This window comes from Panthera onca, chromosome B3 (genome assembly GCF_046562875.1).
Source record: "Panthera onca isolate mPanOnc1 chromosome B3, mPanOnc1 haplotype 2, whole genome shotgun sequence".
Taxonomy (NCBI): domain Eukaryota; kingdom Metazoa; phylum Chordata; class Mammalia; order Carnivora; family Felidae; genus Panthera; species Panthera onca.
The window spans coordinates 50,157,498-50,182,856 of record NC_138344.1 but is presented as its reverse complement, the minus strand read 5'-3'; the positions used below and the strand labels follow the sequence as shown (position 1 = coordinate 50,182,856).

The 25,359-nt window shown below is 35.3% G+C and overlaps 1 protein-coding gene and 1 non-coding gene across 4 annotated transcripts in view; one reads left to right on the top strand and one right to left on the bottom strand.

Moving 5' to 3' along the window:
* UNC13C (unc-13 homolog C) overlaps positions 1-25,359 on the top strand; it is a 612,857-nt gene that overhangs the window by 125,595 nt on the left and 461,903 nt on the right. The window lies entirely within an intron of this gene.
* LOC132670511 (U6 spliceosomal RNA) lies at positions 8,303-8,407 on the bottom strand. The gene has a single exon (XR_009606747.1). It is a non-coding gene; the product is annotated as a U6 spliceosomal RNA (small nuclear RNA).

Below are 25,359 nucleotides of genomic sequence, written 5' to 3'. Positions count from 1 at the left end.
GTATACAGACGTGCATGTACACACACAGTGTAGGATTTAATCCTACATATGTGAGCTGATAATAAACATACTGCTTTGTAACCTGTTATGTTTTACTTTACAATGTAGAATGAACATCTTTTCTTGCATATGTGTGAAACTTTCCATTCAAAAAACAGACTGGGAAAATGGGTCAAAATACAAAATCTAGTGAGATGCTGGTAACAAGGAAGCCACCTAAAAAAATAAATTCACCAGATGATTAAAAGCAAACCGAAGGTCAAAGATACGTCAGAAAATGCTAAAATGCTAACAGAAAGAAAACAGGGACCAGATTTTAATATCAGACCAAAAAAAAAAAAAAAAATCAAGGCCTAAAGCACACAGGATAAGGATGACGGCGTGAATGTCTTTGCTTCCAATGCATCATCACAAACTTGTTTCTTACTCTTCTTAACTCTTCTCTAAGCCTTTCCAACTCCTCTATTCCTCTTATCATTTCTTCAGGGTCCAAATGCCTTATGGGAGTGTCTTCTTCAAAGCCATGACCAGGTTGGGTTAGCTCCTTTGACATTTCCTTTTTCTTCCTGGCTTACACCTTCTTGGGAAGGTTGGGGACTTTCTTCTGCCTCCTCTGGTACATCTTGTGAAGGGTGGTCTGCCTAAGCTGTTGGCATCAACATGGGTTTCCTTCATTTTCTTCAAGAATTTTACATGTTGAGTATTTTTCTGTTATCTATTTTAAATAAATTAATCCTGCAGAGATCCAGGAGATTTTCCTCTTTCTTCTCCCACTGAATTTGTGTCATGCCCAAATGACCAAGAGTCCTGAAAGGATGTGGGCACTTTTCTCCTTCTCCATCAATACAGAGCTCAAGAATGTATTGTTTTAATCTGTGATCTAAAAGACGTTTAATGAAATTACAATAGGCCTTACTTCTCTCTTTTCTTCTAAGAACGTTACTTCATAGCAACTTCTCAAAAGTATCTTGGCTTCCACGTATCAAAATAATGGCTTATAATGCTATCTCATAGTTCTCAATATTCGTAACCATCTAATAGATTTTATAGTAGATATGTATTAAACTCTTCAACATATTTCTCCTCTATTCACCCTCCTATTGCTGTATATTTCACATCTTTATTAAAATAGTTCTCATTTATGTTTACTATAATATGAACATAGTTTTTGCCACAAACCCAAGTGAATCCTTCTATTAAATTTACTTACTTGAACATCTTTCATTTTACCTAGAGTTATCAATCACCTTGTTCATTTATTGGCTTAAATTTCCGTGCCTCAATCATTTCTTCCCTACATGCACCATTATATCTATTAGACAACTATCAATATTACTGGTCCTGGGCTCATTGCTGTGCATCTCTGTTTGATCACTCTTCTTAGGATTTCTATTGGCAACCATCCTGGGAATTCCCTTTATTTTTCTCATATACTGCCTGGATTCTATTTATTTTTGGAATCACTTTTTTTACCTTTTGGGGGAAGGGGGAGGAGAGGGAGCATATTCATATTTGAAAATGTTTTTGTCTGTAGGAACTTTTTTTTTCGAGTTTTTGGATTGATTTTTTGTTGACAAATTTCTTTGTTCTCTAAGGAATTTTTTAAACTTGAGAGTGGACGTCTAGAATTGGTCTTTAGGTTTCTTATCTTTTCCTTGGCTTTTTCTTCCTGTTCTGACTTATGAGAATTTTTCTAACCTACATTTCTCAACACTTTAATTGAATAGTTGTGTTTAAGCTATCATATTTTAATATACAAGAGTTCTTTCTGATAGTTATTTTTATAGCATTTTATAGCATTTTATTTTTATTTTATGATGCCATATAGTTGCTTATCTCTCTAAAGAAGTTATATTTGCAGTTTAAGTTATACTTTCTGCCTTTTCCGTATATTGACTATGGATCATTTGTGCTCCTCTTTTGGTTTGTTTGTGTTCCTCTTTTGGTTTATTCGTGTCTGTTTTTCTATTAACTGTTTGTTCTTTATTGCCTCCTAATCATTTTATATTGGCTTATATGTAAGAATGAGGCACTGGAAGATGACTGTAAGCTTTGTTTACTTGGGTGGGGTTTGATAACTGCTGGGTTACAATACAGGGTAGTATGGTGGCAAGGCTGAACTTTCACTGGTGTGTGTGTGTCTGAAAAGTGTTGCAAATGTCACTTTGTGGAGTCTTCTTTCTAAGACTATTTACTTTGCCCAGAGAAAGGTTCTAGCTCTGAGAAACATATGCCTGCTTTTGTGGCTCTAGGAGTAGATTGAGCAGGGGAGTCTGATAGTTCAGTAGTTCATATATAGGATTTTATATAAGTTTCCTGTTTTTATCTCATTCCTATAGTTTACCAGGAGTTTCTGGATCCATACGTCTCAAATTTAATGTCTCATGAGGATAAATCTTGAATCTCATTCCTGAGGCAGAGACAGCTTGACTGTGCATGGTGGTGAACAGGACCTAGGGATCCAAATACTGTATTCGGATGGGCAATTATTCTCTTGTTTTCAGCTCCTTTCTCTTGGTCTATGTTGCTTGCCCACCCCTGTTGCTTTACAGTCTGGAATCTGTGAAGGGTTTTTCAGGGTAAGTTTAGTTTCTTTGTTTTCTTTCACGTTGCTGCTTTCATTCTGAAGGTTTTATGTGTTTTAATCATTTATTGTCACTTTTAGTGAATTGACAAAAGGCAGAAGAGATCCACGTTTTTGGCCAATTCATTTTTAAACACAAGTTCAGTGTTGTATTATAAAGCCCTCATGTGATTAAGAAAGAGCTTTAAATCAAACAACACCTTCTACAAATGACAAAAGACACATATACCAGTTTGTTAAGAAAATCTAGAGGCAGGAAAACTATACTGACTGTTGAAGAAATCATGAGAATCTGAACTATGGCAGTGATAAGATTGGGTGGAAGAGTGTGAATGTGAAAAGGAAATTAGGAGATGATTCAACCTGATTCGGTGACTAGTTGAATTTGGGGGTGAAAGGAATAAAAGGAATAGAAAGTTGAGGATGACTTCAAGGCTTTTGACTTGCATGACTGGATGAAATCCATTATCATCTTTTATGCAAAGAGAATGCAGGAGTAACATTAGCAGAAAAATAGATTAGTTCTGTTTTTAAACTTGAATTTGAGATGCCTGGGACTCACCAAAGTAGAGATGATCACCAGGTAGATACTTTGTTCTTTAGCACATGCCGCAGTCATTGCATTTGAGTTATCCTTCATAGTGTAGTTGTAGTGAGCTATAATAATTCTATTTGTTGGTATAGCAGTATTTTCAGTTCCCTTGACTCAGCAGTTATAAGTAATGTAGTGAATCCATTTCAGAAGCATTTGGCTTTCATTTGAAATGAGAAAGAATTATGAGACCTCTGAGATTCATGTTTATAGAACTAGGAGATGATATATTGAGAGCAGGATCTGAAGCCTAGAATTTAGATTTGTCAGAGTGGATAATTTCCTTTCCTATAAAAATGAATTATTATTGGTCCTCAAATCATTTGGAACTGAATAAATGTTAAAACAAGAACTTGAAATACCTCCAACGACCACCTAAACTCTTCTAACCCTTGAAAAATACATTAAGTAAAAATATTTTCAGGTTTTCTGCTGAAGTGTTTGAGATTTGAAAGTTCATACAGAATGGCATGTAATGAGCTTTCTTAGAATAAAAGTAGCATGTAAGCATCATGTCACACACATTTTTTCTCTTCCTTAGTTTTAACAGAAAAATCATCCTTTATCCTTACAAATGAAGTTAATCCTTTCTGTTTTATGTGATATGTCCTCGTATTTTCTTACCCAACAAATTTCATTCTCCAGTCATTCTTTTCTTCCATTCATCCTGTGAAAAGACATTTTATAGATAACTGCCATATGACTCTGGGTTAGGCTGGCCAGAATGTTCAATCAGCCTGTGTGCTATTGGTTAGCAACCCAGTTGGGAACTTCACTGATTTAATCTGAAACTGGCCCCTGTATTCAGGGCAGGGAGAGACTGAAGAAAGAGGCAAGCAACTCCAGATTGGTAGGTGGGAGTTTGAATAAACAAAAGGAACTTACATAGGAGGTTTGTCTTGTGTGGTAGCAAGACAAATGGATTCCCACATCCACCCTCAAATCTTAAAAGTTTATAAAGAGGCCCTAAAAACTGTGCTCAGTCATGTATACGATACAGGTGTTTTCAACACCACATCACCATCTGAAGGCTATGTCCTTGGAGTGGCCTCAGGGAGTGGGAAAGGGAAGTGGAACCCACATTCTAAGGACAGGGAAGAGTGTTAGGAGCCTCTGAGTGCAACATTCATGTTGCAGCATTCATGGTTTTTTGATAACGTACCCCAACATGTGTTTAACGGCAATTAGACAGTAAAGAATGTTCAATCAAGGGTGGTGCTGACAGTGGCAGTCAGGCAAGATAAAAAAAAAAAAAGATTAAAAAAAATTACTTTCCTTGCTTTTTTTGCTCATTTACTGTATAATGAAAGATAATTTTAGAATGATGTTGCATTCCTGGAAGAATAAATTCTCCAAGGTAGGTTCACAGGTTAGTATGCAGTAGACATCAACTAGCTATGTTGAAATAAAATATGTATTTTTTGAAAAAAGTCAGAAAGTTAACAAATATCTTACTAACATGACTATTTTTATTGGTATGAAAATTGTGACTAATATTTTTGACAGTTTCCTTTTTTAAGTACTTCTAATATCACAATTAAATGCCTAAGCCATTGTTGGATTTTTAGTTTTGTAATATACCAGTAATTGAACAGAATAAAGCTGAAACTAAGGACTACCTAGTACAAGGGTAGGGGAAGGCTTTAACAAAAAAGAACTTGTATTTTAAATGATAATCATTCAAATATCAATATAAACATTTCTAAGCCAGTTTAACTTGATTTCTGACATACTTGCCATACTTACATGTATTGCTTGATACACATAAGGATGTGCCAGGCATGGAGTTAGAATGTAGAGTTGGTCATAAAGATGATCACCTGGTTCCCATTTCTGAAGGAGCTCACAATCTGCAGAGAGGCAGTAAAATAAGGCAGTCTTTAAAATTTATGGTGTTACTCCAACTTTGGAAACAGGCTGAGAATTGAAGCAGAATTGGCTTTCAATGGCACTGCTTGCCTACAGAATGAGAACCCAACACTTAAAGGGTATTAGAGTGATATACAACACTTAAGGGAAGTAGTCTTCTCTCAAGCTTTTATATTAAATAGCCTTATTCCCATTACTTTGGGATGGTTTTGCTGTCCACTTTTAAGGAAACATGAGAATAGATTAGATCATAAAGACTTCTTTATTTTCATTCTAGGATTACATAAAAAGAGCAAAACGTTGTTTGTAATGAAACTTCCCATTAGAAGATGTGAGTTGAGTCTTGAGAAGATTGAAATTTTAGTCCTTTATACTAAGTTACTGAAAACTGCTATAAGTAAAAGAAACATGGTTTCTGTAACTCTGTGTGTGTGTGTGTGTGTGTGTGTGTGTGTGTGTGTGTGTGTATGATCCCACACATTGTAAGACAGTAGAATAAACTTCAGAGATGATTTTTCAAGCATCTTTGGTTTTTGGTTCTGTAACAAATTTTTTATGATAATGGTTTGACAATAGTTTTTCTGTTATTTCTACAAAAATGTGTTTTAGTAAATCCTTTAATTTAAAATCTCAAACGATGTAGGTCAAGAAAAAGTTATCTAGTATTAACAGTCATAGTACTGTAGTAGATTTGATATCAGGTCTCAAATTAAACCAAATTTCCTCTTTCCCCCCTTAGAATATAGATTTACCTTCAAAGCTAGGTAAAAATTATTGATGATAAAAGCGGCTTGCCTTTCACTTAGTTGCAACTTGTTTTCTCTCCATTTCTATTTCGACTAAAAACTAGGGTTAGTAGATTGAAGAGGTAAAAATACAGTCAGCTGGATTTCTTTTCCTAGTTTGACTTAGTGATTACAGAAGAATGAGTCTGCTATGGGGAATACTACAGACTTAAGTAACTCTGTAGATAGAGACACTCCTCAGCAAATTCAGAAGAAGAAGCATTCCATGTGGATCCTGGGGTGGTTTGCTTTTATATATTCGGCTGGGAGGAATTCGGATACCTGGCCTGAGTCAGAACCTGGAATATGGGTGCAAGCCTCCAGTTCTTTACCTGGAGTGCGATTACTCTCCTCTCCATATGTTTATGGGGATACCCCAGACACCTTTTCTATCTTCTGTACCTCTGTATTGACAGATGTTTCCTAGGATTAAAAATGTTTTCCATGTATGGCTGTCTCAGCCTCCAGCTAACAATTTAGAAAACTGAAAGTTAAGAATCTCAACTTCTGTGCCAGCAATGACAAAACTTTTACAAACTATATTTTCTAAGAGAAATAATTTTGTATTTAATCTTCACTCAGCATAATCCATACCTCATGAGCTCTGTGTGCACAGGCACTCCTTGATAACAGGTAGATTCATGAAATAATGTGGATTGTAAGTTGCAGGGATGGGGATGGAGATACTTTGGGTGAATATTCCTTCTCCCCCTGACATATCTGTTAAGACAGAATGTGACAACTCTTCCCTATCAAAGTCACTCTGCTTTGTGGCTATCCCTTCTTCCTTAGGCATTAGCAATCAAGAAGAGGTCTGATATAAACATCAGTTCTAAGTATGGTTGCAGGTCTTCTGTTTAAAGTAGAAGTATTAGTAGATAATTATGAATCTCAGAAATTGTGCGAGAGGCAAATAGTACTTTGCAAAAATTCCATACCAGGAGGAGTAGAAAAAAGTGTTATTATTCTATTTGTTAGGTCAAATGAGACCTGAATGCAAAATCAACTTCTGTGTTCTCAGTGTGTATCCTGGGAAGTGAAATTGCTGTCGTATTTTGAAGACTAGGAGGGAAGATTTTACAAGAATAAAATAATGCATTTTGTGGTAATTGGTTTCCAAATGATTAAAAGGGCTTTAACTTGATAGAAAAATATAATTGAATATTATTTTAACATTATAGCTCTAGCCATATGACATCTTTTGTGAAAATTAATGATTATTAGTTTTCTGGACCATTAAGCAGAGCCTGGAGCAAAGATCAAAGTTGTTTTGTTGTGAATTTTCTTGCTCAGGAACTTTGGTGCCTTAATATAATTACCCCCTTTTTAGTGATTCCTTGAAGAGAATTTATTAACTTCATGAATGACTTTCAGTAGAGGTTACCAAACTAATGGGCAGGGATGGAAAGCTGATGACTTAGTTCTTTCTCCTGCAATTTCATATTAAACAGTTGCTTTCTGAAAGCTCACACCCTATTGCATGTTTTTAACACATAATGCTTACTTACAGGGATATCACTAGGTTAAATGCATCAAAAAGTTCTGCCCAAGACAGTTGATGATGAATCTTTTTCTTCATGCCGAAAGAGCAGGGTGTGATGCGCACTGCAAAATTTGAGGGAGTGAATTCTACCTTCCCCTCTCTCCCTGAATTTATTTCAGAATTGCTGTGTTGGTAAATTAAACATAAGTATTTCATTCCTGACTTGACACTTGGAAAAGCATCCTTCTGTTTATATATGATGAGGTAGATATTAGAAACGAAAGGTTCCCACATACCTTAACAGTTTCCCATTGTAACAAGGGTTCCATAAACATCAAATCTGTTGAACATAGAAGAGTTGTGTAACCTTGCTAGGAAATGACATTAACTTATTATTTTCTTGGAAAAAATAACACCTAAACTCAGTGGTTTTCATATGCTTTTTTAAGAGAACTGTTTTTGGAAACAAAATCTTTAGAACCTAGTTATAAAGCAGATAAAGTCAGTATTGCTGTTCTTCAATCAGAGGCAGTGGGTGCAGAGTCCTACCTGCCAAGCCCTTCCTTGCCCAGTGAAGCCTCTGTCGGAACTCCAGCGCTTTTCATAACACAGTTTGAAGCCCACTAGGAAACATGATTCTCTAAAAGCCTTTTGTTCTGAGATCCTATGATCCCAACAAGCAATTATATTTCCATATTATTTGCTCTATAGTCTGCTTTACCCCATGGGTAATGGATGGGATATCATCAAAGTATGGTAAGATTTGGTAAATGGAAAAACCAAAGAATATTTGAGGGAACATAGGGCCAGTTATGGAAGGCAGAGAGGAATGTTTGCTAGTACACAGGGAGACGTAAAAGGAGCTACTGCTCCTCTTTGAAGGTTATTTCACTCTCTAGTCACCATTCCTTCATTCCCTAGGGACAATCACTGTAAAAAATCTTATGTACTCTTCCAGTATATGTTAAAGTTTTCCTATCCCTTAATATAATAAAATGATGCCATTTTAGATAATTCTGTCATCCTCAGCAGGGGCCATGCTAATCTTGTCTGTATCATTCCAATTTTAGTATATGTGCTGACAAAGCGAGCGCCCCATACTAGATGATTCTGCAACTTTTTAAACTCCATGTTATGTTCTTAAAACAACTCGCATTGATGCCAATTGATCTAATTAATTCATTTTAATGTATTTGACCATATAAACATATCAAAATTCTCTAATAGGGAATACTATGTAATATTTTTTCCTATTACAAATACTGTAGTAAACATCTTTTAATATGCAATCTGCTACCTAAGTGTAAGAGTTTGTTCATGTCACATACCTAAAAGATTTGTTGGGCAATAGGGTGAGCAAATTTCAACCTCCCTAGAAACTGCGATTTCATTTTCAAAAGTGGTTGTATAAATTTTTAACCCAGTACTTCTTGAAAGTTTCAGTCCATAACAACATGACAGTCTGAGATATTTCATTTTCTTTTCCATTCCAGTGGTTGTGAAGTGATATATCAGTGCTTAATATTAACTTGAACAATGCTCATAGTTGAAGAGTTTGAGCACCTTTTCCTATGTTAATTTCCTGTTAGGAAATGCGTTTCAACATGCAGTTTTTCTACTGGGTTGTTTTTCTTCAAATTCTTCAATGGAGGCCAAGCTAATCCTCTGTTGTATGTTGGAAATGTATTTTCCTGTTCTGTTGTTGTTTCTTTACTTCCAATGTGATACATGTATTTTCCTATTCTTGATAATTTATGCTTTCTGTGTCTTATGACAATATATAAATAGAATAATATAACACACCACACATATATATGTATATATGTATGTATATATGTATATGTGTGTATATGTATATATATGTGTGCATATATATATTTGTGTGTATATATATATATTTTTTTCAGTTTGTTTACATTTAGGTTTGGATGCACTATATTTAAATTTTTAAGAAATAACTACCTGATTTCCAATGTGATCATAGCATTTTACATTCTTAGGGTAGCAGGTTTGAGTTGCTTCACATACTTACCGACACTTGTTATTGTCAGTCTTTAATTTCAACCATTTTGCAGTAAAAGTCATAGTATCTAATTGTGGTTTTAAGTTTTATTTCCCCAATTACTAATGATGACAAGCATCTTTATTGTACTTTTTGACTGTTAATGCATTTTTGTGTGTGAAGTATCTGTTCAGATTTTTGGTCCAACTTTAAATTGGGTTTCTACTTAATATTTTAGTTACAATTTTATAAATACAGTATACTTTTATAATGATATGTGTACGTATGTACATATGTATATGTATAAGTGCATATATATGTATAAATGAAATTCATATTGTAATGTTTTTTTTTAAATTTTTTAATGTTTATTTCTGAGACAGAGACAGAGCATGAGTGGGGGAGGGGCAGAGAGCGAGGGAGACACAGAATCAGAAGTAGGCTCCGGGCTCTGAGCTGTCAGCACAGAGCCTGATGCAGGGCTTGAAACCACAAACCGTGAGATCATGACCTAGCCGAAGTAGGTCGCCAAACCAACTGAGCCACCCAGGCGCCCCTCACATTTTAGTGTTTTTGCTCAGTTTGTGCCTTTTTCATTTTTCAGTTTGTTTCTTTTCATTTTTTATGGTGTGTTTTGAACAGCAGAATTTTTAAGTTTTGATTAAATACAATTCATTTTTTAGCAGATTTTTTAAACTGCTTAATTAAAAAAATGATAGGTTAACAGGACATTGAAAGATACTATAGAGATCAAATGTACCCTTCACTCAGTTTCCCCCAATAGTTATATGTTACATAATCAGAGCACAATATAAAAACCAAGAATTCGGCACTGGTACAATGTGGGTACGTATCTGTCATTATATCACATGTGTAGATTGTATAACTGTCACTGCAATCCAAATACAGAGCTATTCCATCATGCTCTGTGCTATCCCTTTGTACTCTCTCTGACCTCTCCCTTCCCTGTTTAACCATGCATAGCACCCTTAGTAACCACTAACCTGTTAACAGTATAATTTTACATGCATGTAATCATATAATATCTTTCATCTGGATACCTTTTTTCTTTTTAATTAATACACTTAAGATCTAAGTTGCTGTGGATATTAGCATATTTTTATTGCTGATTAGTATTCCTTGATAGGGAGGTATCACAGTTTAACTTTTTGCCTCTTGAGGGACATTTTTATTGTTTCCAGTTTGGGGCTATCAAAATTAAGATGTTAAGAACAGTCATTTGTAATTTTTTGTGTGGATGTTTCATTTTTTTTTTTTTTTTTAGGATAAATGCCTGAGAGCAACATTGCTGGCTGTATTGTAGAGGTACATTTAATTCTATAAGAAATGATCAAACTACTTGAGAGTTACTGTATTTTATATTCCTACTGACAATGTATCAGAGACCTGGTTTTATTGCATCCTTTCTACATTTTGGTATTGTCAATGTTTTTACGTAACTGTTCTAATAGGTGCATGGACATATTTTATCATGCCTCCAATTTGCATATCCTGAATATCTAGTGCTACTAACCATCTTTTGATGCACTTGTTCATCATTCATATGTCCTCCTTAGTGAAATGTCTGTACATCTTTTGCCCATTTTTTAATTGTGTATGTATGGTGGCGGTTTGCTGTTGAGATTTTAGAGTTCTTTAGAAATCGCGGGAAGTAATTCTTTGTTGAGTATATGGTTTGCAAATATTTTCCTCCAATTTATAGCTTTTCCTTACATCCTTTTCACAGGGGCTTTCCAAGAGCAAAATTTTTAAGGTCAAATTATTGACTTTTCTTTTTTTCTGTCATGATTAAAAACTCTTCTCCAAGCTGTGTGTCTTAAAGACGTTGTCCTGAGTTAAGATTTTTTAATCTTATGCTTTATATTTAAATGCATGGTTAATTTTGAGATAATTTTTGCATAAAATGTGAGGTTTAGGTTGAGAATAGTGTTTTTGCTCGTAAATATCCAGTTACTCGAGGATCTGTTGTTGAAAAGTCTATCCTCTGGTAAGTTGCTTTTGCATCCTTGTGGGAAAAAAAAAGAGTTGTGTGGATCTTTAACTGGGTTCTCTATTTTGTTGCATTGATCAATATTTCATTCTATCTACTGATACCACACAATCTTAACTGTAAAATAAGTCTTGAAAAAATATATATATAATTGGAGACAATTGGCATTTTGGTGTCTCAAGGCTTCCAATTCATGGTATACCTTTGCATGTATTAATATTTTGCTTACTCTCATCACTGTAGGGTGGGGATTTAAGTTTCTGACAATAACTGGATTTGTTTACTTTTCCTTTCAGTAACATCAGCTTTTGCCCCACATGCTTTGAAGCTCTGCGTTTTCTTAATATTTTTTAGATTGTTATATCTTCCTGGTGGTGGATTTACTTTTATATTCTTATACAGTGTGTGTCTGTTAGTGTTGTTTTGTTTTGTTTTTGCTCTGAAGTCTATGTTGTCAGATGTTAGTTTATCTACTACTGTATTCTTTTGGTCGTTTGTATAGTATATCTTTTTCCATTTATTTACTTTTAGCCTGCCTCTATCATTATATTTGAATTGAATTCCTAAGCATGTAGTTAGGTCATGGTGTTTTTTATCCATTCTATTCAGTTTTTTATTTGATACATTTATTTTTTTAGTTTATGTACTTTGAGAGACAGTGCACACAAATGGGGGAGGGGCAGTGAGAGAGGGAGAGAACAAGAATCCCAAGTAGGCTCTGTGCTGTCAGTGCAGAGGCCAACACAGGGATCAGTCCACAAACTGTGAGATTGTGACCTGAGCTGAAATCAAGTCAGATGCTTAACCAACTGAGCAACCTCGGTGCCCTGTCTATTTGATAAATTTAGATCATTTACATTTTTTTTTTTAATATATGAAATTTACTGTCAAATTGGTTTCCATACAACACCCAGTGCTCATCCCAAAAGGTGCCCTCCTCAATACCCATCACCCACCCTGCCCTCCCTCCCACCCCCCATCAACCCTCAGTTTGTTCTCAGTTTTTAACAGTCTCTTATGCTTTGGCTCTCTCCCACTCTAACCTCTTTTTTTTTTTTTTTTTTTTTCCTTCCCCTCCCCCATGGGTTTCTGTTATGTTTCTCAGGATCCACATAAGAGTGAAACCATATGGTATCTGTCTTTCTCTGTATGGCTTATTTCACTTAGCATCACACTCTCCAGTTCCATCCATGTTGCTACAAAAGGCCATATTTCATTTTTTCTCATTGCCACGTAGTATTCCATTGTGTATATAAACCACAATTTCTTTATCCATTCATCAGTTGATGGACATTTAGGCTCTTTCCATAATTTGGCTATTGTTGAGAGTGCCGCTATAAACATTGGGGTACAGGTGCCCCTATGCATCAGTACTCCTGTATCCCTTGGATAAATTCCTAGCAGTGCTATTGCTGGGTCATAGGGTAGGTCTATTTTTAATTTTCTGAGGAACCTCCACACTGCTTTCCAGAGCGGCTGCACCAATTTGCATTCCCACCAACAGTGCAAGAGGGTTCCCGTTTCTCCACATCCTCTCCAGCATCTATAGTCTCCTGATTTCTTCATTTTGGCCACTCTGACTGGCGTGAGGTGATATCTGAGTGTGGTTTTGATTTGTATTTCCCTGATAAGGAGCGACGTTGAACATCTTTTCATGTGCCTGTTGGCCATCCGGATGTCTTCTGTAGAGAAGTGTCTATTCATGTTTTCTGCCCATTTCTTCACTGGGTTATTTGTTTTTCGGGTGTGGAGTTTGATGAGCTCTTTATAGATTTTGGATACTAGCCCTTTGTCCGATGTGTCATTTGCAAATATCTTTTCCCATTCCGTTGGTTGCCTTTTAGTTTTGTTGGTTGTTTCCTTTGCTGTGCAGAAGCTTTTTATCTTCATAAGGTCCCAGTAATTCACTTTTGCTTTTAATTCCCTTGCCTTTGGGGATGTGCCGAGTAAGAGATTGCTACGGCTGAGGTCAGAGAGGTCTTTTCCTGCTTTCTCCTCTAAGGTTTTGATGGTTTCCTGTCTCACATTCAGGTCCTTTATCCATTTTGAGTTTATTTTTGTGAATGGTGTGAGAAAGTGGTCTAGTTTCAACCTTCTGCATGTTGCTGTCCAGTTCTCCCAGCACCATTTGTTAAAGAGACTGTCTTTTTTCCATTGGATGTTCTTTCCTGCTTTGTCAAAGATGAGTTGGCCATACGTTTGTGGGTCTAGTTCTGGGGTTTCTATTCTATTCCATTGGTCTATGTGTCTGTTTTTATGCCAATACCATGCTGACTTGATGATGACAGCTTTGTAGTAGAGGCTAAAGTCTGGGATTGTGATGCCTCCTGCTTTGGTCTTCTTCTTCAAAATTACTTTGGCTATTCGGGGCCTTTTGTGGTTCCATTAGATCATTTACATTTAATAAAATTATTAATTTTTTAATGTTTATTTGTTTATTTTTGAGAGAGAGCATGCCGTGCACAAGCAGGGGAGGGGCAGAGAGAGAGACAGATGACCCAAAGTGGGCTCAGTGCTGACAGCAAGAGAGACTGATGTGGGGCTTGAACTCATGAACTGTGAGATCATGACCTCAGCCATAGTCATACACTCAACTGACTGAACCACCCAGGTACCCCTGATGCAATTATTGATAAGGCTTAAATGTGCCACTTTATTCTTTGTCTTCTGTTTGTTTTCTTTGGTTTCATTCTCTAACTTTTCTGCATTTCTGTAGGTTACTTGTAAATATTAAATTTTTTAGTGTATTTCTTTATATAGATTTTTTAGTGGCTGCTCTAGGTATTGAATTATGTTTAAGTTTTTTATTGCTTCCTTAAAACATTGCCACAAACACAAATTTTTATCTTAAAATTCTGAAAGTGAAAGGTCTGTTATAGGTTTGCTGGAATAAAGTTAAGGTATCAGTACAGCTATATTCCTTTCTGGAGGCTTAGGAAAGAATCTGTTTCAATTACTTTTCCAGCTTTTAGATGTACTTATACATTTTTTTTAGCTCATAAAGGTTTAGCTCTATTTTCAAAACCAGTGACTCCATATTGAGCTTTATAATACTGAATCACTCTGACCTCACTCTTCTACCTACCTCTTCCATATTAAGGGTCTTTCTGATTACATTGCATCCACCAGATAACTCTTCATAATATTTCAATATTATGGTCAGTTGATTAGCAAACTTAATTCTATCTACAACTTTAATTTCCCTTTTCCATGTTAAGTAATAAATTAAGTTTCCAAGAACTGTAACATGGCTGTCTCTGGGGGCCATTAATTTGCCTAATACACATTATATACATATACAATTGATCAAGTTGGTTGCTGTATACATTTTACCAATTAAAGTGAAATGCAGAAAGCTTATCTAACACTATTTCCCTTTATTCCCTCACATTTAAAGTAAAATTGCCTTAAATATTTCCTCTGTATACAACCCAATCAGATAGTGTTAAAATTTTTATTTCATCCATCAAACATAATGCAGAAAACTCAAGAGGAAAAGGAAAGCATATTACATACACCCACAGTTTTGCACTTATCCTTCATTTTCCTTTCTGGATGTTTCAAGATTTCTTCTTTTGTCATTTCCTTTCTGTTGAGAAATATATTTTAGCCATTCATTTAAAGTGAGTTGGCTTGTTATAAAGTCTCATATTTTTCCTTCATCTGAGAATGTCTTGATTTTCACTTAATTCCTAAAGATATATTTGCCCTGAATATGGAATCTTGGGTTGATCATTTTCTTCTCTCAATGTTTGAAAAGTGTTCTTCCATCTCTTTCTGCCCCTGTGGTTTCTACTAAGAAATCCTTTCTTATTCAAACTGTTTATTCCCTATGGATCATGTACCACTGCTCTCAGTGCCTTTAACATTTTTTCTTTGCTCTTGGCTTTCAGGAGTTTGTGATGTGTCTTGACATGAATTTTTCATTTTGTCCTGTTTATGGTTTGCTCAGCTTATTCTGCAGATTTGTGTTTTAATTTTTGCCAAACTTGGAGAAATTTTTAGTCATCTTTTTTATTGAATACATTTTCAGCTCTGTTACGGTCTGAAAGTTGGTGTCCTCTCAAAATTAAAATGTTGAAGCTCTAAGTCCTAATGTGATTGTATTTGAAAGTGGGGCCTTTGAGAGTTAATTAGGTTTTGATGCGGTACTGAGGATATGGCCCAATGTGGGATCAGTGTTCTTATCAGAATAGGAAGAAAGGTCACACCTCACTCTGTCATGTGAAGATACAGTAAGAAGGTGGACCTCTGCAAGCCAGGAAAAGAGCCCTTATCAAGAATAAAATTTTATAGCACCTTGATCCTGGGCTTTCCACTCTCCAGAACTCTGAGAAGTAAATGTCTCTTGCTTAAGCTACTCACTCTGTGGTATTTTGTTATAGCAGTTTGAGTAGACTCAGAATTCTATTCCTCTTTCTGTTTTTTTCTGGAACTCCAATGAGATGAATATTATCTTTATATGTATATTTTTTTCCAGAATTATGTATGTCCCTAAAACTTTTCTCAGGCTCTGTAGTTCAGACTGTATAATTTCTACTGTTTTATATTCAGGTTCGTTAATTTTTCTCTCAAGTGGATGTTGAGTCTATCCACTTAGTAATATTTCAGTTGCTGTATTTTTTATTTCTAAAATTTCCATTTTTTATATATTTGATTTCTTTGAGACTATCTACTCCTTCAGTAAAACTTGCTATTGATTGGTTCCAGACATATTTATAATTGTTGAAACATTTCTTATTAGCTGCTTTAAAATTTTTGTCAGATATTTCTAACATCTGTGTTATCACATTGGCATCTGTTGTTTTTATTCATTCAGTTAGAGGTACCTCACATGACAAGTGATTTTAATATGGACATTTGGGTGTTATGTTGTATGACTTTGGGTCTTACTTAAATCTTGTATTTTATCTTGTCTGACAGTGCTCCAATTTTTGAGAACTAGACTCCTTTCTTCTAGGTGGAGATGAGGTTTTCTACTTCATTTACATAGATAATGAGGAGAGGGAACTTTTTTGTTCCTGCTGTGGGCATGACAGGGTGTTGAGGCTTCCCACTGGGTTTCTGCTGATACCACCCTAGCTTAGATGGGAACAGGTGTCTAATTGCTTCTTCCTATGTAGACACCACTGACATCGAGTGGGTGACTTTATTATGGCTGAGCAGTGATGAAAGTCCTGACTTTCCACTAGACCTCTTCTAATACCACTCCATTGAGGAGGGAAAGGGTGCCTCATAACTACTTAGGTAGGGGAGAAGTTGAGGCTGTTGTTGGTGTGATTTCCAACTCTCTAATTTGGCCTTCTCTGAAAGCACTTCAGCCAATATGGGGGACTGGAGTACCTCTTTACAGCCTGGCAAGTGTAGATGTCTAAGCACTCCTTTTGACCTTCACTGACAGTGGAAATGGGGGCCACAGATTTTTTTGTGTGTGTGGTGTTTGGCTTGAGTGGGTTAATTATTGTCAAAAGGTCTGTCTTGCTGGCCTGTCCCTATCTTGGTTTCCCTGTTAGAATAGGCTTTCCTTTAAGCCTTTCATGTCTGCACCATTGATATCCTTGGGTTGCCGTGTTTGGAAGCAAACAGAACATCCATCACTGTATTCTACTTTGAGGCCACAGTCACTGGCCAGTATGTCTTCTACCCAAACTTCAGAGCTTTATATGTGTTTATTTGATATAATATGTCCTAAGATTTTAGTTGTATTTAGTGGAAATAATAGGGAAAGTAAGTCTATCCATTTTTTTTTTTTTTTCTGGAAGCAAAAGTCGGATAGATTTTTATATTGTTAAAGCGCTATTTTATTTTGGGGATAAACCCAATTTGGGTAAATGTGTACACCCATGCTGGATCAAATGCAAAAGTTTTTTTAGGATTTTTTTTATGAGCTCTCCTATATCATACTGATATATAATCTTATTTTATACTATCCTTTTCTGATTTTAATAGCAAGCTTATACTAGCTTTGGAAAATGTACATTTTTTCCTGTTTACATCCTATGTGTTCATTTTACTTCTCTAGTCAAATTTATATATAATTGGTATTATCTCTTCCATACAGACTTGATAAAACTTTAAAAAATCATTTGGCATTCTTTTGCGGGGCTATTTTCCTATTGATTAAAGTTCTTTAGGAATAGTTTTAGTTTTCTATATTTTTGTATAAATGTTAGTAATATCTTTTAGAAATTTTATACTTTGTTAATGCTTTTAGAAAATTACCTTCAGGTTTTAGCAATTATTTACTTGAAGATGTTTATAGCATACTTTTAAATTTTTAAAATTTTCCACTGAATCTTCAGTTAATACCCTTTTTACATAATGATATTTTTCATATATACGTTCCCTCTTTTTAACCAGTCTTGCTAAAGAATTGTACTTTGATTTAATGCTTTCAAGAAGTGTTCTTCTTTCATAACTTTTTTGAGTATGCTTCATAATTTTACATCAGTTTCAGGTGTACAACACAGTGATTGAACAACTCTCTATACTATGCTCAGCACAAGAATAGCTACCATCTGTCACCATACAATGCTATGAAAACATCATTGAATATATTCCCTATGCCATACGTTTTATTCCCATAACTTAGGCATTCCATGACTGGAATCCTGTATCAGCTACTCTCCTTCATTCATGTTCCCCATCCCCTCACCTTTCTCTCTTCTGGCAACCATCAGTTTGCTCTCTGTATTTATAGGTCTGATTCTGCTTTCTGTTCATTTGTGTGTGTGTGTGTGTGTGTGTGTGTGTGTGTGTTAGATTCTACATAAGATGAAATCATATTTCTCTTTCTTAGGCTAATTTGTTTCACTTAGACCCTCTAGGTCCATCTTTGTTGTCACAAATGACAATGTCTCATCCTATTTTATGGCTGAGTAATATTCCTGTGTGTGTGTGTGTGTGTGTGTGTGAATATCTTTGTCCATTCATGTGTCTATGGGCACTTCAGTTGTCTATATTATTCTAAATAATACTGCAGTAAACATAAGGATGCATATATCTTTTCATTTTCTTGTGGTAAACACCTAGAGGTAGAATTACTAACTCATATGGTACTTTAAATTTTTTGAGGAATTTCTGTACTCTTTTCCCCAGCAGCTGCACCAGTTTACATTCCCACCAATAGTACTCAAGTGTTCCTTTTTTTTTCACATCCTCACCAACACTTGTTATCTCTTGTCTCTTTGATTCTGGCATTAAATACACACATACATCAATGGAACAGAATAGAGAGCTCAGAAGTAAACCCATGCCTACATGGTCAATCTATGGCTAAGGAAGCAAGAATATATCATTGGAAAAAGACAATCTCTTCAAAAAATGGTATTGGGAAAACTGGACAGCTGCATGAAAAATAATGAACCTGAACCACTTTCTCACACCATACAAAAAAAGAAAACAAAATTCAAAATGGATTAAAAACCTAAACGTGAGGCCCGAAACCATAAAACTCCTAGAAGAGAACACAGGCAGTAATTTCTTTGACATTAGCCATAGTAGCATTTTTTTTTAGATCTGTGTCTTAAGACCAGGGAAACCAAAGCAAATATAAATTAATGGGACTACATCAAAATAAAAAGCTTTTGCACAGCAAAGGAAACCATCAGCAAAACACAAACATAGCCTACTAAATGGGGAGAAGATATTTGCAAGTTTTATGTCTGCTAAGGGTTAATATCCAAAAAATATAAAGAACTTCTATAATTAGGGGTGTCTGAGTGGCTCAGTCAGTTAAGCATCCAACTTCGGCTCAGGTCATGATCTCATGGTTTGTGAGTTTGAACTTTGTGTTGGGCTCTCTACTGTCAGCACAAGCTTGCTTGGATCCTCTGTGTCCCCCTCTCTCTTGTACTTCCCCTGCTTGATTGCTCACTCACTTCCTCAAAAATAAACATTAAAAAAATTCTTAAATTCAACACCAAAAAAAGTCCAATTAAAAAATGGGCAGAGGACCTGAAAGACATTTCTTCAAAGCAAGGTATACAGATGGCCAACAACACATGAAAAGATGCTCAGCATCACTAATGATCAAGGAAATGCAAGTCAAAGACACAATGAGATAACATTTCACAGTTGTCATATTTTTCAGAAACAATTTTACAAAATTAATTTGCATCTTTATTATCCTGATTGTTATTCTATGATTCTTGTTTGTACCTTCTTGAATTGAATTTTTATCTTGTCTATTTTAATTTTTAAATTATATTTAAAACATTTAAGGCTCTGAACTTCCTTTTAAAACAGATTTATCTCAGAAGTTAATATTCATCTACATGTATGTGTAGATGTATGTTTAATATTAGTTTAGGTATAAATATTTCATAATTTCCACTGTTTCTGTTTTTCCTACCCATATCATATTAGGGAATGTTTATGTCTCCATAGTTTTTTGTTGCTGGTGGTGGTGGTTTTAAGTTGCCAACCCGCTGTTGATTTCTTATGTAATTGCTCTTGATGATACCACTTTTATAGAATATATTGAGGTTTCTTTTGTGGCCAGATGCATTATCAGTCTTTAACAGTATTTAATGTGAAAAGAGAAAACATATTGCAGTTTGATGTGAATTCTGAACCCACACTTGGTATTGGCCTGAGGTATCTTTAATGACCAGTAAACTTTTTCCATTTATGTTTTTAGGTAGATGGAAAATTTCCTCATTGTTTCTCCATTCTCCTAGTGTTTATCTCATACATTTACATTCTAAGTGTTGACATTGTGTTAACTCACTCTTTTATTCAGGTAGCTCTAAAAGTTTTAGCTTTGGGGAATCTGGGTGGCTCAGTCAGTTAAGCATCTGACTTTGGCTCAGGTCTTGATCTCATGGTTGGTGGCTTCATGGCTTCAAGTCTCGCATCAGGCTCTGTGCTGACAGCGCAGAGCCTGGAGCCTGCTTCAAGTTCTGTGTCTCCCCCTCTCTCTGCCCCGCCCCTGTTTGTGCTCTCTGGAAACTAAATATTAAAAATATTTTTAAATTATAAAAAAATAAGTTTTAGCTTTATTTGTGCACAGATTATGCAGTGTGGGTTTACCATAGTTCTATAGTTCTATGAGAAATGGTGATATTTATCTTTATTTTCAAGTATTCTATCCATATTCCCTAGCACAATGCCTAGCACGTAGGGGTCACTGTATCAATATTTGCTGAATAAATAAATTGTTCCAGTGCTCCTGAGAGCAATTTTGGCCTTGACTTCATTCACCATTATTTTTGAGTTGCTACTTCATATGTGGTGATTGGGAGATTATGTTTGTTTTTGTTTTAAACTTAGACAGGTTTTAAAGTTTTGTAAATAATATTTTGAGTATAGTTGACACATAGTGTTACATTATTTTCAGGTATACAACATATTAAAATTAGTATATAGTTGTGGTACCTGGCTGGCGTAGTTGGTGAAATATGTGACTCTTGATCTCAGGGTCGTGAGTTCAAGCCCCATGTTGGGTGTAGAGATGACTTTAAAAAATTGTTACATAGCATTTGTGCATGTGTGTAGAATTGTGGTATAGGTGGGCCAGAGAGCAGACTCTTTCTCATATCATCTTATTCTGCCTTATTGTCCAGAGGACTGGCCTAGATATTTAAAGAACCAAATAAAATTCTGATCATGTCACATGTCAGTGTCTTGCTTGAAAACAATCTGTGACTGTACATTACAATTTGAGTATAATTTAAATTGCTTAATGGAATATATCAAGATTTTTATGCAATAAATCCTATCCATCTATGCTTTATTTCTTATAATTCTTTACTTTCACACTCCCACGTTTCAGTTCCTAATGCCCCACAGTCCTTAAAGCTTCAAAGCCTCTGCAAAACTTTTTCCCTCTAAGAATGCCTTCATTCAACTGACAAACACCATTCTAAATCATTATCCCCATGAATTGTTTACAAGCCCAATGTCCTCTCTGGCTGCAGCGTTAGATCTTTTCTTCATGCTCCCATATCAACATGTTCGTATCTTTCATATATCCTTAACATAGCATGTTCTTGTTGTGACTCAGTTTTTCAGGTTATGCCCCCTGCCGCCAGCCCCTAACTGAACAAAAAAAGTGTATGAGATATGAATGTGAATCTCTCACTCAGCACCCCTTCCATTATATCCAGAATTGCACCTGAAATGAGAGCCAGAACAAAGGATTTCCTCTGCTCTGGCAAGATCTAATGAATATTGATAGCCTCACAAGACAGTTGCCAAGATTCAATAAAAGAGCAGATAAAGTGCTCTGCAGAATATCTAGCACATAGTAAGTACTCTGTAAAGGTTAATGACAACTCAGCAAGCCCCTAATTACAATATAGGTTTTTCTGTGGACGGTTCAGCTCCCATCTCATGACTTTCAGGCATAGTATACATGTTTTAAAAGTCATGTATTTTGATATGCTGGCAAATAATGCAAGCCTGTTTCCAAAGTGAATAGTGAACAATATTATCACTAGTGGGTGATTTACATTATCCTTGAAGGCTCTGAGGGCAAAGAAGGACGTTGGAACAAAGAGTTTAGGAAAATTGCTAAGCTAGCTAGGCCTCCAGAACTCAGATTCTTGATACATTTTGAAATCTCTTACATTCAAACTTTCTTCAAAAAGTGTCATATAACAAGGATAAAATACCAAGAGAGAAAACACGATTTTTACTTTTATTCTAAATTGTGAAATAATTATAAATATCTCAAATTTAGGTGGTAGATATTAATATTTTTGGTGATAATTGGCGAGTAAATATTTCTTGTTAAACTGAAAATAAATTACACATTGAGAAACAAAATCATAGAATTTAGAGCTAGAAGCTTTAGCTACATACTGGGCAAACCCCTTTATTTCATCTACATATGAAGGGAAAGTGAATGCTCAGGAGGTCATATGTTGACTTAAGTCACATTTATTTTTTTTTTTTATTTTTTTTTTTATTTTTTTTTTATTTTTTTATTTTTTAATATATGAAATTTACTGTCAAATTGGTTTCCATACAACACCCAGTGCTCATCCCAAAAGGTGCCCTCCTCAATACCCATCACCCACCCTGCCCTCCCTCCCACCCCCCATCAACCCTCAGTTTGTTCTCAGTTTTTAACAGTCTCTAGGAATACTACGTGGCAATGAGAAAAAATGAAATATGGCCTTTTGTAGCAACATGGATGGGACTTAAGTCACATTTAAATTCCCTTCTCAGGGATGTTCACATGAGAAACGGTGGTGGGTTTAGTAGTCAGGAGGCACACTTAAATTAGGGATTTTCCTATAAGCTTAAGATTTATATTTTTTTAGGTTCCTATGCAGCGTGGTTGAACACAAGAGCGATATTCACCTAGTAAAGATTTTATAAGTTCAAAATTTCTTAAAATAACTAGTTCATGGAATATCGAGACATTAAAAACTGTACAGTCACTGGAACTTCACCGATATCCTATTTATAGAGGAGGTTTCATTATAAAGTAGATGGATGCATTGTGGCCTTATGTTAACATCATTAAGTCACTAAAGTACAAAATGACCTTGTTGTGGCAATGATGAGACTTTTGAGACAAGGAGCATTGGGAGCACCCTTATAAGAAGTATCCAGCATGTAATTACAGAATTTGTTTGTTACATTTTTTTGTATGTTTTTGTAATTACAGAGGTTTGATCAGACTAAGCAAAAACAACTACATGTGTAACAAAAGACAACTGGCAGGGAACAAAGCTATTCTTAGTGAGAGTGTATGGGTATACTGATAAAAATACATAACATGTATAATTAATATTTACTTATATATGATGTATATTATACCTGTATTATACATGTATATATGTATATACACCATAAACATTTCCTATATTTTTATATAGTATTTTAAATGTGTTTATTTTAATGGTCTCAAATTACTGAATCAAGGTCAGAGAACATTATTTTCAACCCATATTTCTGTACTTGATCATGTATGTTTTTCCAATTAGTAAATAATAAAAGAATACAGATCTTTACACATTAATTTTTTCTTTATGACTTAAAGTTACATTAGTTTGCTAGGACTGAATTAACAAAGTACCATAAACCGAGTGACTTAGGATGACAGAAATCTATTGTCTCACAGCTCTGGAAGCTGGATGTCTGAGATCAAGGTACGCTGAGACGGTAATGCTCCCTGTGAAAATGCTAGTCAAGGGTGTGTCCAGCCTCTCTCCCAGTGTCTGTTTGATAGTTCCTTGACTTGTAGCAGCAGAGCTGCGATCTCCAGATGGCATTTGTCTTGTGTGTGCACCTGTCTCCAAATGTTTTTTTTGTTTTCAATTTTTTTAAATGTTTGTTTATTTTTGAGAGAGGCAGAATGTGAGAGGGGGAGGGGCAGAGAGAAAAGGAGACACAGAATCTGAAGCAGGCTCCAGGCTCTGAGCCATCAGCACAGAGCCAGCCGGGTACGGGGCTCGAACCCACAAACCGTGAGATCATGACCTGAGCCGAAGTCGGACACTTAAGTGACTAAGCCACCCAGGTGCCCCCAAATGTATCCTTCTTATAAAGACCCCAGTCATATTGGATTGGGAACAACCCTACTCCAGTATGATGATTTTATCTTAACTAATGATAGCTGTAACAATTGTATTTCCAAAGAAGTCTACATTCTGAGGTACTGTGGGTTAGGACCTTAACATATGAATTTGGGGGTGGGGGCATAATCCATAACAAAAATAATTTTTTGAGCATCAACTGAAAAAAAGTTCTCTTCAAAACAGAGTCTACTGTTAGACATCGCTAAAATTTTTCTAAAAATTCTATTAGTTTTCACTATCACCAACCATGCATCACTATTAGATTAATGACCACCAACCGTCTTTGGTATTATTTTTAATACCATTAAAATATTCTGATCTTTAGTAATTTTATAATCTGAAGCATAGTTTTAATAAGTTTATCATTGTTCATGCATTCTACTTTGTGAATCATCCAGTCACATTCTTGACCAGTTTGGGGGGATATTAGGCTCAAATTTTTAGAGACCTGTAAGAGTTCTTTATATTCTGAACATACTATCATGTGTTTTTAGTAAATACATTTCATTTTCTTTTTGGTTTTATTTTTTTTTAATGTTTATTTTGAGAGAGAGCATGCAAGCACTATCAGGGAGGGGCAGAGACAGAGGTGGAGAGAATACCAAGCAGGCTCCACACTCAGCATAGAGCCCCATGTGGGGTTTGATCTCACGAACCATGAGATCATGAGTGGAGCCAAAATCAAGATCCAGTCAGATGCTTAACTGACCAAGCCACCCAGGAACCCCTCTTTTTGTTTTTACATACAAAAACACTAAATAGGCATAACAAAGCCTCTAACTGTAAATGTATCTTCTCATTCCTAGGGTTAGTTAATATTCTTTTCCAGTTTTACTTATTTACTTATTTAATATATCTGTAACTTCATGGGCTATGTGTAAGATAAGGATATAAATAAATAATACAGATATTTGACCTATGTTCTAAGTGTCATTTATTGACCAGTATGTCTCTTTGCCTTTGATAACAATCCATCCTTCCTTATTTGTTGAACTCTTAGGTACAAGGGTTTGTTACTTAGCTAATTTTGTTGAACTTCTTCATCTATTTTGCCAGGACAATAATGCTTTAATTAGTATAGATCTTTAATATTCTTACAGATTTTCCTCTTAATTATCCTTTTAAAAAGTCTTAAGTATTTTGACTTATTAATCCAGTTATACTTGAAATACTTTTTTTTTTTTTTTTGAGAGAGAGAGAGAGAGATGGGAGAGGGTGCACACACATGTGTGCCAATGAGTGGGGTGAGAGGCAGAGGGAAATAGAGAATTTTAAGCAGGCTCCACGCTCCCTGAGCCAAAATCAAGAGTCAGACACTTAACCGAGTCACTTAGGCACCCCCGTACTTGAAATATTAATTCTATAACAACTTGCTGTTAGGATTTTAACTATAATATCTTATAAATCTGTTATAAAAGAATTTATCTTTTCTCTATCCAGGAAGATGAAATAAATTTTATTTGGAGTTTTAGGTACTTCTATAATGTATTGTAGTTTTTT